Consider the following 6000-nt stretch of genomic DNA (forward strand, 5'->3'; position numbering starts at 1 on the left):
GCTTGAACCTGGGACCTTCCGCATGCAAAGCAGATGCTCAGCCACTGAGCCAAGAGCACATGAAGCTGTCTTATACTCAGCCAGACATTTGGGCTATCAAGGTCAGCATTGTTTACCCGGACTGGCTGTGGCTTTCCAAGATTTTGGCTCAAGGTTGTTCATATCACCTGATCCTTTTAATGAGAGATGCTAAGAATTGCACTTGGGACTTTCTGCAGGCAAAGCAGATGATCTGTCACTCAGCCACAGCCTCTGCCTTGGCTACTTACCTCTGCAATGATAACCTGTGTTCCCATTGGCTGCATGCCACAACTTCAGTTATTGCCTGATGAAGAATGTTTTGGAGAACACCTTGTACGCACACGCACACGCGCACACACAATGTGAACAAAGCTTTTGCAAGTTTTGTTAGATATTTTCAGCAAAACAAAGCAAAAAATTTCAGTGTATCCCTTGCCATAAGATCGCCGCCAATCCATTAAAGTGAATGGGGTCCCATCACACTTTTTATTATTTCCAGCATCAAATTTAATTTATACACTCTGTCAGGAAGCCAGCATGCGCCACCAGCTGGCATTGCACACTCATGCCTGTGGTTTTCATGACATCTTTAGCTGTCTGTCAGTTTTATGAACTTAATTTGCTTGCTTTTACAAAAAGGGTGCTTACTGTTCTCAGGGCGAGGGAAAAACAGTCTCCATATCCTGTAGCTTGCAACAGAAAAGTGGAAACTTTCATACTTCAAGGAAGTTTTTGAGGGGAAAAAAAGATCCTGGGAGGGATAGCTTGATCTATGCAAGCTATCACTTGAAGTTTTAATCATATACCGACAGCTTAACTACACAATAGACTGCTTCTGGGGCCATCCCCACATCTGTTGACAAGTGTACTTTGGGAGTTCTGGGCAACTTAAGGGCTTCACACAAGTTAACCCAGCATGGCCGATAGCTGCTCTCAGGACTGTTTCAGGTCCAGAAAACGGTATGCAGGGAATGACTAACCCCTCTTTTCCCAGACATCATGGTCCCAATCCAAACTGAGTCCCCACACATCTGGGAATTAAGTTCCAGGCTTGGAATTTCCAGAGTACATCTGTTGACAGGGCCCAGGGAATAGCGTATTGTGTAGCTAGGCCCTCAGTTTATGGCTAAAACTTCTCAGCAGCAGACTCCATTTCCTGACCCCCCCCCCAAAAAAATACAGAACAAAATCCCTCCCCTCTCAGTGTTCAAGTGAATTCCTCTAGTTTGTCACTTCTCAGATGTGTCAGTCATGTTTGTAGTTAGCCTTCATGCTGCAGCTATTTGAAGCAACCTCCAGAGGTGGTTAACTGAGGGTTGTCATCAGATACCTCATGAACAATGAACCAAGAAAAATTCAAGCTCCAGCTACACATTATGAAGTCCTTATGTTTGTTGGGAACAACACAAAGACTTTGTATCTCATGAGCAATGGGTGTTGGGACCTCCACAAAGCACACCGACTCTTTTCTGTTTGGCACGCGGGAAGAAGCAGTGATAACCTCGTCCTACTATTTACGTGGCTGAGCCAATAGCAGTTCCATAGGGGAGTCTGAGGACATGAAAATAACATGGGGGCGGGGGGGGGGGGCTAAAGTTGCTTCCTCCTGTGCACTGCAGTTCCAAACAGAAAAGAGCAAGTGCACACCTGGGAAGAACAAAATTCCCCTTGCACATGTGATACAAAGTGCTTGTGCTGTTCCACAATAACCATGAGGACTTCGTAACGTGTAGGTGAAGATTCACATTCTACCATACTCCCCAACCATTGCCAATGGAAAAATCTTCAACAACAAGAAGAACAAAAATACCGAGCTCCTTTTCACACAGTGGAAAGTGTATAAAACCACACTAAAAACTCAGGGTACCAGGAAAGGACACGGTGTGCTCCAAACATCCGCAAAACCCTTGTTGCTTTATACCGAAGAATAGAAGTTTGCAAACCATATTAATGATAAAATTAAATCAGTGCTAGTGATTACAAAGCTGGCCTCTCAGTACCATATTGACTCGGGTGGATTTTGAATAAGCAAATAACTTTAACAAGCACCTTTAGGAGATGAATTCATATCCCGGGAGTGGTATGTTTAAAGCTTATTTGTCTGTTCTGGTTTGTATACCATCTTCCAGGTCTATTTCCATAACCAAATAAGAGCTTCTGTGATCAACTTGGTCATTTTGACTAACATATGATTAGAAAAGCCATATGGATATGTTTCTGAATTTGATCCTGCTTACTAAAATTGACCTCCTCAAACAATTGCATTTGGTAAACTGCTGTTAAGGTAAATTGTGGATTCAGCATTTGGGGGGAGGGGCAAGGAACAGACTTGCGTCATGACCTCCTAGCAAAAATCATAATTCCTGAATTCATTTTTCCAACTAAACATTGGAATAGGAACAAGGAGGATAATTATAAGTTGTGCCAGGTCTGCTAATGCAAACATTACGGAGTACGCAGGTTGGGTCTGGGATCCCCACCCGTGTCCTGTGCAACAGTCACACATGCATTGTGGCTTCTCTTCAGTACATGTCATGGTGCCCGATTCAGATTGCAACTGTGACATACATAAAGAACAGAATTCAGTCTTCTTCTCACTGTTTTCCTGCCCTGAAATGGTCCAAGGAGGGGAAGTGCTTTTTGGCTTGTTGGGGGTGAACAAGGCTACCTGGGTCCTGGCACCAGGGCTAAGGGCATTGCTCAGGGCTGCTGCTTGACCTTGTGGCGCTCCCTGCCCTCTGGCATCCTAGGCAAATGTCTAGGAGATGGGCCGGCCCCGCCAGCACCCCCTCTGAATCACACACATTTATCAACATTCTGAGCTGAAGCTTTTCCAGTGGCTGCCCCATATATGTGGAATCGCCTTCTGGTGGAGGGCAAGGGAGCTTCTAACCTCCTATCTTTCCAGTGAGGCTATAATACTGAATAATTTCAGAGGACTGTTAGGACAACTTGCGCCTGAGTAAAGCTGGAATACCCTTCTGATGAGGGCATAATTTTGTTTTAGATTCCCTTTGAATGGTTTTTTAAAAAAATATTTATGTCATTTGTAGTTTGCATTTCTCACTGAGACTCAAGGCGGATTACACGATGTGAGATTAGTACAGTCAATATCAAGAACATTTCCATAAACAATGCCATAGGGTAAACAGTTACAAGTTCACAAAGACATAGCATTAGCAGGAATCCAGTACAACATAGTGGTGAAGTCTATGGTTCCTAACTCATTTGCGGATCATCTGAGATCCCCTCGCTACAGTACAGCTCTCCTATACAACCCTGTTGTTTTCATATTTATTAATTTATCAATTTTTTTTTAATATTGTTGTTGCTCATCTTGGGTCCTGAGACGGCTGAGAGAAAGACAGTCGATATAAATATTTTAAATAAATAACCAACAGGAATAAGTGGAGAAAGGAACTAATTCTGGAATCATTCCTAAGGGTAATTGTGAAAAGGAATTATGCCCAGGTAAACAAAAGGAAGCCAATTTCAGATGCTGGATCTCTGAAGGTTCAAGCTAGACATAAAGTTGAACATGAGCTGGGGCACAGGAACCCCAAGTCAACCTTGATCTTTGTACAGCCAAATGTACAGGCTGAAGCCTGTCCTTCCTCAACATCATGGTCCTGAGCTGAATGGGGCCCCAGTACACTCTGGAACTTTGGTTCCCCAGTGTCATGTTTGGCTGAGCAAAGATCAGAATCTAACTCCAGCCAGATGTAACGTCTAGTTTAGGACCTAGTTAATATGCTACCAGCTTTCAGCATGGGTTTGTTTTAGATGGGTAGCTGTGTTGATTTGCTGTAGTACAGCAGCAAGTTTGAGAGCAGCGGCACCTTAAAGACCAACAAGATTCTTAGAAAGCAGCGATAAAACACTGCAGAAAAGCAAATCAGATTACTTTGTTTCTGGTGTTTTATCAAAACACACAAACACCCAACCTACGCATTACACTCTGAAAATCTTGTCTCAAAGGTGCCATTGGACCCAGACCCTACTGTTGGGTTAGGAGGAAGGGCCACTTTGACCTGCTTACAGGCCCGGCAGACATCTCTTAAACTCTGAAAGAGGACTGGCTTTGCCCATCTCACTGCAGATCGTTGATTGACTTCAACACAGATTCTCTCATTTCTTCCTGATCAGTAGAAATCAACATGCCTTCTACAGGAAGCCATGCTCGTTTGTGGGCACTGCTGATCTGATCCCACTGCTGGCATCCATCTCACTGCAGCTCAAAAAAAGGAGTCTTTGCTCAAAGTCTGGTCACACAAACACTCAAAGCCTGAGATTTGCAACTATTCAGGAGAAGTATCTTAGAAATATTCTGCAACAGGTGCCAGGGAGGTCAGAGCAAGACAAATTAGCGGAGCTGCTGGCAGATAAGGATAAATGGATTACAATGAAAGAGGCAAAGTTTGTAACATTGGTAAACAAAATATAGTTAAGACTGTCCAGGGTCTGAGCCCCAGCCCCCAGACTTGACAAGAGGGAACAGCAGGGGACAAAAGGGTGTCAGCAACCCCACCCCCCAAGCCAGCAACCAGGGCCAGAACCTACCTACTCCAGGGAGAAGGGACAAAAGGCCAGAACCTCAGAGGGGTGGAGGGGGCAAGGAGAGGCCAGCCAGTCCCACCTTCCAGGGGGAAGAAAAGGGGCTAAGCAGGCCAGAGGGAAAGGGCCACAGCAGGGGGAATGTGGGAGCAGCAGCAGCAGCCCAAGCAGAGCCCTTACCTGGCAGGGAGAGGAAGCAGCCTCTACAGCCCAGAGCCACACCATGGCTAGAAGACAGCAGCCTGGCTCAGGAGTTGCTAGAAGCCAAGCCTCTCCAGGGGCGGGGCTGCCACAGGCATTCTGGGGGAGGAGATGGGTAGCCCCACCCAGCATTGCTGAGCAGGCAGCGCAGAAGCTGGCTAAGGCAGCACCTCATGAGCAGGGCCAGGCAAGCCCAATAGCACGGAGGATGGCTGGGGCAGCTCCTCATGAGCAAGGCCAGGCAAGCTCAATAGCACAGAAGCTGGCTGGGGCAGCTCCTCGTGAGCAAGGCCAAGGAGCCCTCAGCTGGGGATGGCTCGCACTCAACCCCACCCTACCAGCAAGGCAAAGGAGCCCAGGAGGGATTAGTGGTTGGAGGGAAACACCTGGAGGAACGCACAGCTGGGCCTGGTCAGGCGAAGGAACAAGCCTGGAAGGAGGCCGGGGCAGAGAGAGGAAACCCTATAAAGGGTGGCTGGGAAGAGCTCTGGGGTGGTGGGTTTGAGTGGGAGTGATGGAGCGGAGTTGGAGTGGAGAGAAGCCAAGGAAAAGGCAAGAAGGAGAGTGGAGGCTTGAAGGAGAGTCCTGGGAGGAAGAGATGGTGGAAGATGTAGGGGGTAAGCAGGCCAGGTTGAGCAGGCCAGCGAGTGGATTGAGAGGGAGTCAGGGTGAGGTATACTGCCCCTCCTTCCACAGAGCAGGGTCCTGCAGAATCCCTGGCCCCCCTGTGATGTCAGGAGCTGACCGCCTAGTGCCACGCCCAGCGGCAGCCGCGGCAAGCCCTGACAAAGACTGTGACACTGAGAGATCTCTGTCTTTTGGTGCTACACCTCTGAAGATGCCAGCCACAGCTGCTGGCGAAACGTCAGGAACTACAATGCCAAGACCATGGCTATACAGCCCGGAAAACCCACAACAACCATAGTTAAGACTATTGAAGCAAGCTTTATCCTAAAGGTAATAATAAGTTCCTCTTAGTAGGACTTATTACACTATATTATATGTTGTATGGATTTTATGGATTTAGAGTTCTAGATGGAGTTTTGTTAACTTCGGTTTAAATTTTAGCATGTAGTAATTTGTATTAATAGTATTATACTTTTTTTGTTATTTGCTATGGCTGTGCTGAAGCAAGAAAGTATATTGGGTTGGATTGGAAGACTCAAAGCAGTGAAAGATGTGCAACCATCTCGGCTCTGACAGCCTTCTGACCCCATTCTGAGA

At 46.6% G+C, this 6000-nt stretch overlaps 1 protein-coding gene across 1 annotated transcript in view; it reads right to left on the bottom strand.

Moving 5' to 3' along the window:
- CTPS1 (CTP synthase 1) overlaps nucleotides 1-4812 on the bottom strand; it is a 56250-nt gene extending 51438 nt beyond the window's left edge. Inside the window, exon 1 of the mRNA XM_054999899.1 lies at nucleotides 4756-4812. The gene's annotated coding sequence lies outside the window, so the exon portion shown is untranslated. The remainder of the gene's footprint in view (nucleotides 1-4755) is intronic.
- Between the last annotated feature and the right edge of the window lie 1188 nt (nucleotides 4813-6000).

Source organism: Eublepharis macularius, chromosome 15 (assembly GCF_028583425.1).
Source record: "Eublepharis macularius isolate TG4126 chromosome 15, MPM_Emac_v1.0, whole genome shotgun sequence".
Taxonomy (NCBI): Eukaryota; Metazoa; Chordata; class Lepidosauria; order Squamata; family Eublepharidae; genus Eublepharis; species Eublepharis macularius.